The 13,510-nt window shown below is 37.7% G+C and overlaps 1 long non-coding RNA gene across 1 annotated transcript; it reads right to left on the bottom strand.

The window, feature by feature from the left end:
• Positions 1–861: 861 nt before the first annotated feature.
• On the bottom strand, positions 862–11,068 carry LOC118351320 (uncharacterized). The gene is made up of 3 exons (XR_004806561.1): positions 11,001–11,068; positions 7,495–7,572; positions 862–974 (listed from the first exon to the last, which is right to left on the bottom strand). It is a non-coding gene; the product is annotated as an uncharacterized LOC118351320 (long non-coding RNA).
• Positions 11,069–13,510: the final 2,442 nt, after the last annotated feature.

Genomic DNA, 13,510 nt, shown 5'->3' with positions numbered 1-13,510 from the left:
GTGGCTGAGTTAAACTCATCCAACAAGAAAGACTTGATTGGATTCTAGACTGTAAAAACTTCAATAAATAAGAGTAAATAAAAAACATACACGTGAATACATAATTAGATAATTCTAAAGTATTGAGATCGTTGGTAAAATTCAAATATGGAATACAGATTAGATATGATTAGATATGATTAGATTAGATTAGATATGTATGTTAAGAATATGTTATCAATGTTTAATTCCTGATTTTGTTAAATGTACTGTGGTTGTTTTAAGAGTAAATCCTTATTCTCAGAAAATGCTCTGAACAATTTGAGGCTTAAAAAAATTCAATGATTTTTTTTTTAAGATTTTTAAAAATTTATTTGGGAGAGAAAAATCATGTGTGGGGAGACAGGCAGAGGGAGAGGGAGAAGAAGACTCCCAGCTGAGCAGGGAGCCCTACTCGGCACCCAATCCGAGGACACTGAGATCATGACCTGAGCCAAAGGCAGATGCTCAACCGACTGAGCCACCCATGTGTTCCTAACTTCAGTTATTTCTAATAGGGTAAAGAATAGGGTCACAGCAAAGAGCGTGTCCAAAGTATGAAGATTCTCAAGAGTACTGCAATTTCTGTTTCCGAATCTGGAGGATTTTCTATGTACTTGTCTATATATTCTGTGAGTATCTACATAATTTCTTATGAAGAATGATTTGTGCTTTTTCATTGGTGCTCTAGCTCCAGCAGTTTCCTGTTACTCAAAACTAACAATGTCTACAGTCAACATATTAAGGCAACTTATAAAGGCTTGGCATAAAGAATCACAACTACCTTACATAAGATCAGGATGCACAAGTGTCCACTGCCTTGGAACCCAATAAAGGTTACCTGTCCACATGCCCGTAGTAGCCATAAGTGAGCTCCCATGCTCTAGGTCTTGTCAACTGTGGCTACTACACGGATGTCCTTACTTTCCAGCATTTTTAGGAGCACTGTGCAGGTGCTGTGGAAAAGTTGAAAACCATTCAGATGAGTGCATGAGCCTGAGTAAATGCTCCAGTGTCCTCTGAACACTTAGTATGACTTCACACAGTTCCATTTGCACAACTGAAAGGAATGACTATTCCCTTCACCTTCAGGATTATGCCTTGTGACATAGACTTCAAGACATGGCTTAGGTTTTAGAGAAACAGTTGTTACTTGAGAGTCTATCTTTTGCTCTGAAAGTCTGTCAGATATTCATTCCATGTAGAGCTTAAAGTTAGTGGTAAAACAGCCTTAGAAGGATCACCCTGAGTACATAAATGATGGCAAAAGGCAATAGTAACACTACCAGCTTTTCAGCCAAATGGCTTTGGTTTAAGTCCTGGTTCTTTCACACGCTATGACATCAGGCAAGTTTTTTGTTTTTTTTTTTTAACACCTTTTAATCTCAGTTTCCCCATTTGTGTAATGGCGCCAATATTAATACCCAACTCATAAGGGTGAAATGAGATTTGATGCAGAATATCTGAAGTTTATAGAAGGGTGCCAGTGACAACTTCAGTCCTCAATGAATTAGCTGTTGCCTCATTTAAAATATTTCCCTTATGTTTATGACAAGGTTCACTCCCTATAATTTGTATTATTTTCAATAATCTCAAGTTACATCAAAGTATACTCTGTTCTAAATGTCAACATTTTTGGATGCAACAGTCATATTTTAAAATTCTTCGGTCTAAATTTCATTGGCTTTTCCACACATAATGTAAAATTATGGCCTTCTGTCTTCCTGGCTACTATTCTCTAGGACACAATCCAGATTGGTCATCTTCCTCACAAAAGTGGGACCTAGAACTTTCTGAAAATGAACTTTTAATTATATCTCCTCTTTTTGGATGCCATGCTTCTATCTCAAAACTCATCTATCAGCCTTAGAGGCAGCTGCTTAGCACTGTTGTTTACGTTGCTCAGTGGTCTTTCTCTTCTACTGTCTTAACACTTTTTTTCCTCCTAAACTCACAAAACTGATTTGTTACTTTATGTCTAAAATTGTGGCTTATTTTTCTGTCTGAATTTCATTTCAGTGAAAAAAAGAAAAAAATCCTGTTACCTAGGATCTTATAGGTTCCTTCCTGCTCTGAAATTTCTTGATTTAGTACCTTTATATTTATCCCTATTATAATTCATCATATTTGGTCTGGCCCTAATTTCCAGCAGGTGGAGATAAAGAACACTGATTGTGTCAAGTAACCTAATCCACTGATTCTTCTTTAAGTGCTATGCTATAAGAAATTTAGTCAAAAGCCATCTATAACCTCAAATAAGACAATGGTTAGGAGAGAATGTTGGCAATACCAAGGGCCGAATCCAAAGCAGCCCAGTTACCTCGTCTGATCATTAACCATCGCTGTCCAGCATCTAATAACCTTGTAGTACCTACCATGTGTTCTAGGTGATAAAAACATCATTATTATTTTATTTCATCATTTAATGTTTAGATGAAACCCCAGTGCTTTTTACTTCCTTAAATGTGTAAGGTCGTTTTCTTCTTATCAGATTGTCAGAACTAATGGTAAGCATTTATTGTTTGTTTAAGGAAAATATGCCTCATAAAAGTAGAGTCAAATAGGAAAGTCTGCAAAAGTCAAATTTCACACAATGTTAATCCGTTTCAGCTGGGTTTTAACTATTTTTATTTATTTATTTATTTAAAAAAATTAAAGATTTATTTATTTACCCATGAGAGACACAGAGAGAGAGGCAGAGACACAGACAGAGGGAGCCCAACATGGGACTCGATCCCAGCACCTTGGGATCATGCCCTGAGCCGAAGGCAGACATTCAACCGCTGAGCCACCCAGATGCCCCTATTTTTTTTTTTTTACATATATTTATTTTAGAGAGAGAGAGAGCAAGGAGAGGAGCCAAGGGAGGGAGAGAATCTCAGGCAGACTCTGCATGGAGCCAGATGTGGGGCCTTAGATCATGACTTGAGCTGGGATCAAGAGTTGGATGCTTAATCGACTGAGCCACCCAAGTGCCCCTGGCTTTAGCTATTTTACACAGTATTCTTGAAGTGATGAGTAAAAGACCTTGTCATAAACAAAGCCAATGGACAAAATAACACATTTTCATGGAGAAAAAAAAAAAAAAAAAGATTTCTCAATTCTGTATCCTTGCCTGTTTGGGGAGAAAGTACTTAAGAAACAGGGGCTGTGGTCACTTCTTTCTATTAAACATGCTGTTTCATGTCTTGTGGCATAACAGAATCAAACCACAGATGCTCCACTGCTTTGGTGAGACTGAGAATGTGTCATCATGGCTCCTAAAGAACTATTATTTGATCTCTTCCTCTCTTGCACATATTGGCCTGCATTTTCTGTTGATTCTTGAAGTCTGTAAATAAACCAGTTTAATTAAAAAGGTAGAGAAAGACAGGCATCTGGTAGGGATGTTTATTGCCAGGTGGCCTGACCTTCTCTTGCCAAGGTAATTTACTTTGCTAGGGTTATTTATTTTCTTTCTTTTTTTTTGAGGCATACAGGAAAATACTAATTAATTCTCTGAATTGTGAAGTAGCTCAGAGATGACAACAATTTTCTGTTTCTGTGTGTAAGAGCTATTAGGGTCATGAGGAATGGGAGAAAAGACAATATTTTTTAGTCCTCCTATGGAACAGATTACAAACTTGGTGTATTATATATTATTCCACATAATTGTAAGAGCCACCTTGTATCATGGTATCACCCGTGGAGGGAAACTGAGCTTAGAGGAGTGAACTTTTTGGCCTAATGTCATTAACTCATAACTACAAGGAATTGGGATTTTGAGCATAGGTTTTCTAGGCCCTATAATCGATACATTTTGACTTCCTTTATATTATATACCCACTATAGATAATTCAAACCTATGCAATACCTTTAATTTCTAGGCAACTCATTATTGACCATAATTTGCTATTTCCTAAAAGAAAAAGAACATCTGATACATTTTTTTTCCCTAGCAACTTGCTACCAGGTGCTGGAATAATTAATATCTCCAAATAAAAATCCTAGCTCTTTTCAGGTCAAAATTCAAATATTACCTATACATATGTGGATCCTTCCTTTCCTACCCTCTTCCATATAGGAAGGGTGTTGGCCTTGTGGTTCCCATTTCTAAATGTCACTAATATAAAATAGATTTGGCTTTATGTTCCAAGTACATCATGCATTTAAAACCTTTTGGGATTAGGTGGTTCTTTGGCCAGTGAAATGTAAGAGTAAGTGACATCTGTTATTTCTAGGTATAAGATTTTGAAAAAAAAAAAAAAAAAAAAAAAGCCAATGTCCCGTTCACCCCATCTGCTATTTGCTGCTGTTTGGTGACAGTCAAGTTGAGCTGAAGCTTTTTTCAGTGTGGACTTTTGAGTGACTGCTATGGGCAGACCAGCCTCTTTAGTCAGAATAGGTTAGATTTTGTTGTTATAATAAAACACTCTCAGACTTTCCATGGCTTAGCTCAATAAAAGGTTATTTCTCACTCCTATGAAATATTCATGAGCTGACTCAGGACCCTAAGCCATGTTTTAATTATCCTTACCATTGGTGCCTGGACTGATAGAGCTAGCTACTACCTATTACCTTTCTTAGATCCATGGAAAAAGAGGAGAGCACAGAGAAGTGCTGACTGGCTTATTCATTTCCTGTTCACTATGCTTTGACCAGAGCAACTTGCATGGCCACATCAGAGTTCAAGGGGGAGGAGGCATAGAGTTTTGCCATCTGCCTGGAAAAGGAGTGCCAAATATTTGTGAGCAGTCTTCATGGCAACCACAACCTCTAGTCTACCCCCTTGTGTTACACATACAGCCTAAGCAAGAAATGAGGTCACTGGGATAATCAAGGAGGTATTGGGGTTGTTACTTCAGCAGTATCAGCCCAACTGGACCCAAATAGTCATCAGGAGAGAATGAGTTAAGAAATCCTATTTCACATATAGTAGCAGTTACTAATCCAAGGCATACATTAGAATAACCTAAAAAAATTTTTTTTAAAGATTTTATTTATTCATAAGAGACAGAGGCAGAGACAAAGGCAGAGGGAGAAGCAGGCTCCATGCAGGGAGCCCAATGTGGGACTTGATCCTGGGACCCCGGGATCACACCCTGAGCCAAAGTCAGATGTTCAACCGCTGAGCCACCCAGGTGTCTCAAGAATCATCTAAAATGTTTTTAAAAGTATTAGGACTCAAGGCTCTCTAGCCACCAATATCATTAGAAACTTAGGGATGGCCTGGGCCTTGATATTTTTTTTTTTTTTAAGTTTCCCAAAGGATTGTGATATGCAGCCAGAGCTGAGAACTATTGATACGTATAACAGAAGATTAGGTATATGATGTAAAACTATAGGTGATGATTTGTAATCATGCTCATTTTCTATGAAAATCTACTTCAAGTTTAAAAGCAAGTCATAAAACACTTTGATATCTGCTCTATAACTGGGTACCTATATTTGTTTAAATGTACAGAAAAGTTTAGAATGCTGCATTGTCAAATCTTACGTACATTTTCCACTGAGGCATGGCTAGGACTTTTCATGACTTACTACAAGGAAGAAGAAAAGGTTTTAAGCTATACTTAGTTTTCATTTTCTTTTTTCTAAGTTATTGATGATTATTTTATGTTTCTATAATCGTAATCTTGTATAAGTAAAATATTTAATGTTAAAATTTAAAGGGCAAATATCACTTAATACATCAAAAATATAAAAGCATGCCATAATTGAAAGTAGGTAACTATAATGTTAAATATTATGTCAGTCTTCAGGGTGCCTGGGTGGCTCAGTTAGCTGAGCATTTGACTCTTGGTTTCTGCTCAGGTCATGATCCACAGGCTTACTGCGGAGTAGGCTTGAGATTCTCTCTCTCTCTCTCTCTCTCTCTCTCTCTGCCTCCCCCTCCCCCCACTCATACATGCTCCTTCTTCCTTTCTCTAACTAAATGAATCAAATTTTAAAATAAAAAAAAAAGACGTCAGTTTTCACCAGAGTAAATAACAAAGGTAAAGAGCAAAATTCCCAGATTTCTTAGGGAGAGTTAGAGGAGAACTTAATTATTTTAAATCTTTTCTGGTGGAATTAACACTTTAAGTTCCATCCATTTATTTAAAATATTATAGATAAAATACATTTGGGAAACAAGTATCCTAAGAGCTTTCATCCTAAGTTATTAAAATACTATACATGTAGAATATTGAAAAGACTTTTGTATAGCTGTAGGAATAGAAAATACATAATTCAAATGAATAGACATGGTTGTGGTAGACCCCAAAATATATAAGAATCTAGAATGTGGTAAAGGTGGTATTTCAAAGTATGGAAAGAGAAAATATACAGTACTGAGAAATGTACTCTGTTGAAAAAAAAAGATTCTTACTCCTTATTGTAAATCAAAAATTATCATTATCCAAAATTTATTTTTTTTATTATTTATTTATTTATTTATTTATTTTTTTATTTATTTATGATAGTCACAGAGAGAGAGAAAGGCAGAGACACAGGCAGAGGGAGAAGCAGGCTCCATGCACCGGGAGCCTGACGTGGGATTCGATCCCGGGTCTCTAGGATCGTGCCCTGGGCCAAAGGCAGGCGCCAAACCACTGCACCACCCAGGGATCCCTCATTATCCAAAATTTAATGTGGAATATAGCCTTTAATAAGTAAAACATAAAAGAAAATAAAAGTAACACATAGGTAAAGAGTCATCTTATAAAAGAAAAAGCTTTTACAAAAATAGGCTCATGGAAAGATGCTACGTTGAGGATTTTTACACACTTGTAAAAATAAAAATCTAAATTATCTGTGTCATTATGTATCACAAAACAATCAAAGTCCATTAGCACCTTGGGATATTTAACACATTTTAGGCAAAATATTAGTAATCTTTAATCCAGAACTCCAGAAAAATTATTGGAAAATGTTTAGCAAATCAAAAGAAAAAAAAAGAAAACAGGTGAAGAGATAATTGGCAAAAGAAATACAAGGTAATTGGTTCAATATCCATGTATTTATACTCTGCCTTTTGATGGACACATTGTTCTAAATAGAATCTGTGCCATCCGAGTGTATTTTCTAGTAGAGGGAAATAAAAGGAATAATCAAGTGTGTCGTGAATGTAATGCCGAATAATAAAGCAGCTTATGGGCATTAGGACATATGCTGTGGGATTTAGGAGTGGCTAATTTGTAGGGGATGCGCAGAGGAAAGCTTCAGTGAATCACTGAGTCATGTGGGCAGAGTGCTTCCCAGAGAGAAGATACACACGTGGTTGCTGAGGATGAATGTGCTCTGTGAGCTCTGGGGACAATGACACAATGCCCTTGGGATGGTGTGGGGTCTGGGGAAACAGTGCATACGAAAGTGTTCTGTAGATTTGTGTAGGGACAACGTGTGAAAGAGTCATCTAGAACAGGAGAATGAATAGGCTAGAGCCACAGAGTCAAAGTGCCAGGATCCACCAACAATGGACAGTTCTTAGTGGTTGCACACTGAAGGTGAGCTTACCTGTATTTGCTTTTCCAGCCATGTTCCTTTGTGGACCCAGAGAACATGGTGTTAAAACTGAGTTAATCTTGGGATTTTCTAGGCCAGAAAAACAAGAAAAGTAAAAACGAGCAAAGGACTTCAGGGTATATGCAAGAGAGTTACTACCTGCAACCAGTAAGAAATTTAAAAAAATAATAATAATAAAAATATTTAATTCAATTAAAAGCCATGATATAACTTACAAAATACTCATGTAAACTCATCACTGAATCACATGGGATATCATTATATTTGAAAACATTAGCAAAATTTGGCAAGAGTAGGAAAAAGGAAACCCCTTTATAACCTACAAGTGGTTTGATGTCATTGTATGAGAATGTTGCAGTTGATATCTAAATCTTTAAAAGGTTACTCAAAATTCACAAGTTTTGGGGCACCTGGGTGGCTCAGTCAGGTAAGCATCTGCCTTCAGCTCAGGTCGTGATCCTGGGGTCCTGGGATTGAGCCCCAGATCAGCTCCCTGTTTGGCAGGGAGTCGGCTTCTCCCTCTTCCTCTGCTGCTCCCCCTGCTTGTGCTCGCTTGCTCTATCTCTGTCAAATAAATAAATCTTAAAAAAAAAAAGAAAGAAATTCACTAGTTTTAGAGGAGTGGGTTTGTATTTTTCCAGATGGATCTTTATTTTAATATTCCACATAGTAGGAAAAATATTGAAATCCAACTGAAGTAGTTTCCAGATACCCTATCCTAAGTGTCTGACAATAGGTAATGGAGTACATGCCTTTGATATAAATTTATCTTTGTCCAAACACTTGGAAATATGTTCATTTGTGTATGTGTGTGTAGATGAATATACTTTAGAGATATATCAAGCTTGTACCCTGAGATATAAACACACGCATGATGTTTAAATATTTACTCACAAAAAAATAGCACGTAATTTTGTTTCTGAAATCTTGTTTTGTGAAACAGTTATGTTTTACTTATATATTGTGTACATATGTAGATATCTGCATATATGCTCCATAAACATGTATTTTATGTATACATACTACACATACATATACATGTGCATATAAATTTATACATATATTTGCATAGACCTACATATGCATAAATACAGACATCTAAGATACATGATAATGGAGTGATCTAACAGGGAGGGTTCAATACAAAGATTAATGTACTGACTTGATGCTTTTACATGACTGGCTTCAAGTCTCTGGCCTGGGTGGTTTTACCATTGGTAAGTTACAGGTGACATGTACCTCATAAATTCTGGAAAATGTTAAATAAGAAACTTATTCAAAGAAAGGACCAGCCATTCTGATTCTGCCAATTACAGATTCCTTCAATAGTAATCTTCTAACCAGATTTATCAATTTCCACTATTAGGTAGATGGTGGTAAATTTCATGATTATCTTCTGAAGCTTCAAAATGTGCTGCAAATAGTCCATACCTATCCTTTTTATTCTCAGTAATTTTCTTTTTTTTCTTTTTAGACTCCATTTTCTACTTCCCTCATAATGGTCCCTATTTTTCTTAATATGTACCCATGGATAGTTTTATTGACTAGATATTCTATGGAAGAACTTCATTCCAAAAAACCAATCTGTGCAAAAAAAGACCTTTAGTACCAAACACTCTTTCATTTTTTTTTTAAGATTTTATTTATTCATTAGAGACACACAGACAGAGAGGCAGTGACACAGGTAGAGGGAGAAGCAGGTTCCATGCAGGGATCCCGATGTGGGACTCAATCCTAAGACTCCAGGATCATGCCCTGAGCTGAAGGCAGATGCTCAACTGCTGAGCCACTCAGGCATCCCTTGATTTTTTTTTTTTTTAATTGAGAAACAGGAAGCATGGATCATCTACATCCTCCCACCATCTGAAATAACATGGCATGGCCAGTGGCAGTGGCAGAAATTCTGGGGTCCACATATGATAGAAGAAAGTATAGCATTGAAAAAAAGAGAAGTCATATAGGTAGTGGATACAGGGGCATTTAAATTTGCATATTTTTTATAGATCTGTTTACTTATTTGAGGGAGAGAGAGAAAAGGAAGGAAGGAAGGAAGGAAGGAAGGAAGGAAGGAAGGAAGGAAGGAAAGAAGGAAGGGGGCAAAAGGGGAGAGAACCTCAGGCAGACTCCTTGCTGACCTGGGAGCCCCACCCAAGGCTCAATCCCACAATCCTGACATCACAACCTGGGTCACAATTAGGAGTTGGATGTTTAACCTACTGAGCCACCCAGGCACCCTTGTATTTTCATTTCTAGTTATGCATGAGAGTTGTCAAGAAAGATTGTGAGAAACCATGTTCTAGAATATCCTAAAAGGGAAGGAAAAATATATTAAAAAAATAGTATCTCTAAGATATAAATTGTCTAACTTTCAGTCCTATTTGAAGTTGTTTTCATTTTTGGATTCAGCTGCTTCCTGTGGAAAAAAGAGACCGGGTCCAGAAAGAAGCAAGAAGGTGGCCCATGGTGGTTTAATTTACATTTTTGGGTCTGCTTAGAGTTGAGTGTGTAAGGTGCAGTACCTTGCTGAGTCATTTTTACTTATGTTGCTTTAATGGTGATATAAAGGTTCAATTTTATAGGGACCCTTATTGTTTTTAGAGTAAAACCTCAAAGACTATGTAGAAACAAGTGCCAAGGCAATACTGGAGTACTGGTGAAAATACACACTTTGTGATGAGATGACCTGGGTGGAAAATTGGAAACTGAGTTAATGTCATCAAGAAATTATTATTTTGTTTAATGATCATGAAAGGTTGTAACATGGCAATCTTTTTTTTTACTTACCCAGTTCCTTCAAGACCTATGCTTTTTTTTTTTTTTTTTTTTTTTGAAGACATGTGAAGACAATTAAAAATCTTGGGCAGCCCTGTTGGGGACCCCTCTCACTTCTGAGAACCTTCTCTGTATCTCTGCTTAATAAACTTCTACTGCTTTGCTCAAAAAAAAAAAAAAAAAAAATCTCCCTAAATTGGTTCAAGTGTGCCATCCTCTTCCAGGGAAGACTGAATCGGCTGGACATTTGCATATCACAGTGGGACTTACAATGCAGTATTACTTTGGATCTGTGTGTCACATGTGTCCATGTCATAGGACAAATAGAAAGTAATAAGCCTTGTACAGTCCAATCGAGTATATGGACGAGGTTGGGTCAGCTCGAGGCAACATGGTTGGTTGCCTTTAGCTAAAAGCTGCCTCAGAGTTTGCTTGATCTCTCTGAGGACTGAAGGGAGAACTATTTCGCCTTCTATTAATGCCTTCACAGTGCTGGTTGGGGACACTCCGTCATGATAGGCTCTAGAGGGATTCACAGAAACTAACATGGCAAAAGCCAAGGATGAAAGTTTCAAATTATGGTTAAAATCTGCTCTTAGCGTAATCCGGCATTAGATATTCTTTAAAGTTCGTATGGCCTGATGTGTGAAAGGCAGCCTATAAAAGACACCTGAGGACTCAAAGACATAACAACATGATGGTTTCCATTTCCATATAGGACTCACTTCCTAGGAGATGCATGAGGCTGAGTGGAATTCGTCTACCATCTGTGTGTTGAATTTATGGGTATCTGGAAAAAGAGAAAATAATTCAGATTGGAAAAATTGCTATACAATACTTTTTATGGGGTGAGAGAGAATCAGAATTGAACTCTTCAGAATTTGGGAAATGCTAAATAATCTCATGACTCTTTCAACTGTGGACATGATCAGTAATTAAGGAATGACTGGCCTCATGCACCATCTCTCTTCACTCACCTTAGTCACTGGCTGTGAGCAGGGATTAAACCTGTTCGTGGGCACCTTTCCTTTTTTTCCCCTTTTCTAAGTTTATGCAAGGGGGTTATCTGATAGAAAAAGCCAGCCTAAGCTTAACTTTGGAACCAGAACTGTTCAAAGGAATTTACACCTAACCCCGTAGTATAAAGGAAAAAGCAAGAGGAGAATTTGCCATTCAGTAGAGGAGCCTATGAGCAAAGTAGAGATTACATCTCTTATTTTTCTGATCAAAAATTCTTGCCAGGAACTTCTCCAGAGAAAAATAAAGGAGAGAAAAGTGTTTTGTTTTGTTTTGTTTTGTTTTGTTTTGTTTTCTCAAGAGATTCTATGCATGGATGTCCATGATGACAAGGGAGGACCAGGAGTTAACCACCCTGAAGTATCCAGGTACCATCATTATACAGAGACGGGACTCCTGATAGCCAGTTCTGTCCAGGAGATAATGCAGCTCTAACATCACATGGGAGGGGAAAGGAAGAGGAAATCAAGAATCCCTGGGGCAACCATAGATTATGGTCAACTGGGGACTGAGGAACACAATTTTTAAGAATTGCTATTCTGGTTTGCTAATGTACCCTTGAGTGCTCTTAGAGACAAATAATGATAAGTGTCTTGTGATTGTTGTTTAGTGGAGTGTGAATTTTTGTGATGATCCCATAAAGGAACCAAATCCAATGAATACTAGGATGTCCTCAAATCATACAAACACCCCTTCTAAAGAAATCTGAATACTCACCTCTACTCAGTCAGCAGAGTAGTCAGCAGAGTAGTCAGCAGGAAAAGACTATTAAGAGATTTTATGACAATTTCTTTTAAATCAAACTACTGTTAGAAATGTTAACTAGTCTACGGCCATACCACCCTGAACATGCCCCATCTCGTCTGATCTCGGAAGCTAAGCAGGGTCGGGCCTGGTTAGTACTTGGATGGGAGAAATGTTAACTAAAAATAATAATAATAATAAATAAGAAAAAAAGAAATGTTAACTAGTGTTAACTAGGTAATCTCAGAACCAAATCAAAGCATATTAATGTGAGTGAATATTAAACTTGGACAGGAAAATGAATGCCTTTATACATCCTTGTATTAGAAATGATCTATTCCTACACCCTCGTGTAAATGTAAAAATGCAGACCCAAAGAAGTAATGACTTGTACATATTTCATAGCCATTGTCCAGATTTAGACATCATCCAAAAAAGCTTTCTGAAGATCTTTTCACCTTTAGAAAAAATTTTCCATAAACTACCTCTACTTCATTCCTACATTTTTTTTTCCTGTTAACTCCCTGCATTCTTCTAGAAAGCTAAATATTCCGAATCGTTTGTGGATGAGTGGACCTTTAAAAAGGTCATTCTCAGTGGGTAAATTTCAATTCTTCCACACAATTTCAAGCAAGTTCAAAATATAATCAAATATGTCCTTTCATTCTTAGCACTTATGACTCTGACATTTCACCTTTTTGACATTTTAAAATGAATTGCGATCCTGGTTCAGGTGCCTGATTGGCAGCCCTGGAAAATCTAGCTACCTGGCCCATGAAATGATAAAGACTGTTGGAGCCTTATACAGGCTCTGGAATCAGGTTGCCAGGACCTGGGAAGTCATTCTGTTGTGATGAACACCTCCTCTCTGGGTCTTTCAACAACTTCTGAATTGAATGGTTACGCTACAGGGTCGCCCCCTTGGACCATTGGTAGTTGAAGTTTCTACTCGTGTGCGTACAAGTAGTGTCAAGGAAGAGCAAGACATGGCCACCCTTTCAGGCAACTGTCAATCAGCTCAGGCTGCTATAAAAAAAGCTACCACAGCATGGAGGACTTGCAATAAACATGTATTTCTCACAGTTTTGGAGGCTGGGGAATATCAGATCAGGGTGCTGGCAGATTCCTTTCTTGTGAGAACCTGCTTCCTGGTTTGCTGATGACTCTTCTTGCTGTGCGCTCATGTGGCTGAGAGCAGAGAGAGGCAGGAGAGCAAGCTCTGAGATCTCTTCAAGGGCACCATTCCCATTCATGAGGGTTCCACCCTTATGATCTAGTCGCTTCTTGAAGGTCCCACCTCCTAATGTCAGCTCATTGAGGGTTAGGGTGGCAACATATGAATGGGGGGCACAAGAACATTCAAAAGCAAGAACTTTTACCTTTGTTGGGCAATCGTTTAAATAGACACGTGGGGGGGGGGGCGGGTGTCCAACAGCGTGTCATCCCCAAAGTGCCAGAGTTAACATAGCTCCTA

Source organism: Canis lupus, chromosome 18 (genome assembly GCF_003254725.2).
Source record: "Canis lupus dingo isolate Sandy chromosome 18, ASM325472v2, whole genome shotgun sequence".
NCBI lineage: Eukaryota > Metazoa > Chordata > Mammalia > Carnivora > Canidae > Canis > Canis lupus.
The sequence above is the reverse complement of the archived record's forward strand: the minus strand, read 5'-3'. Positions and strand labels throughout refer to the sequence as shown.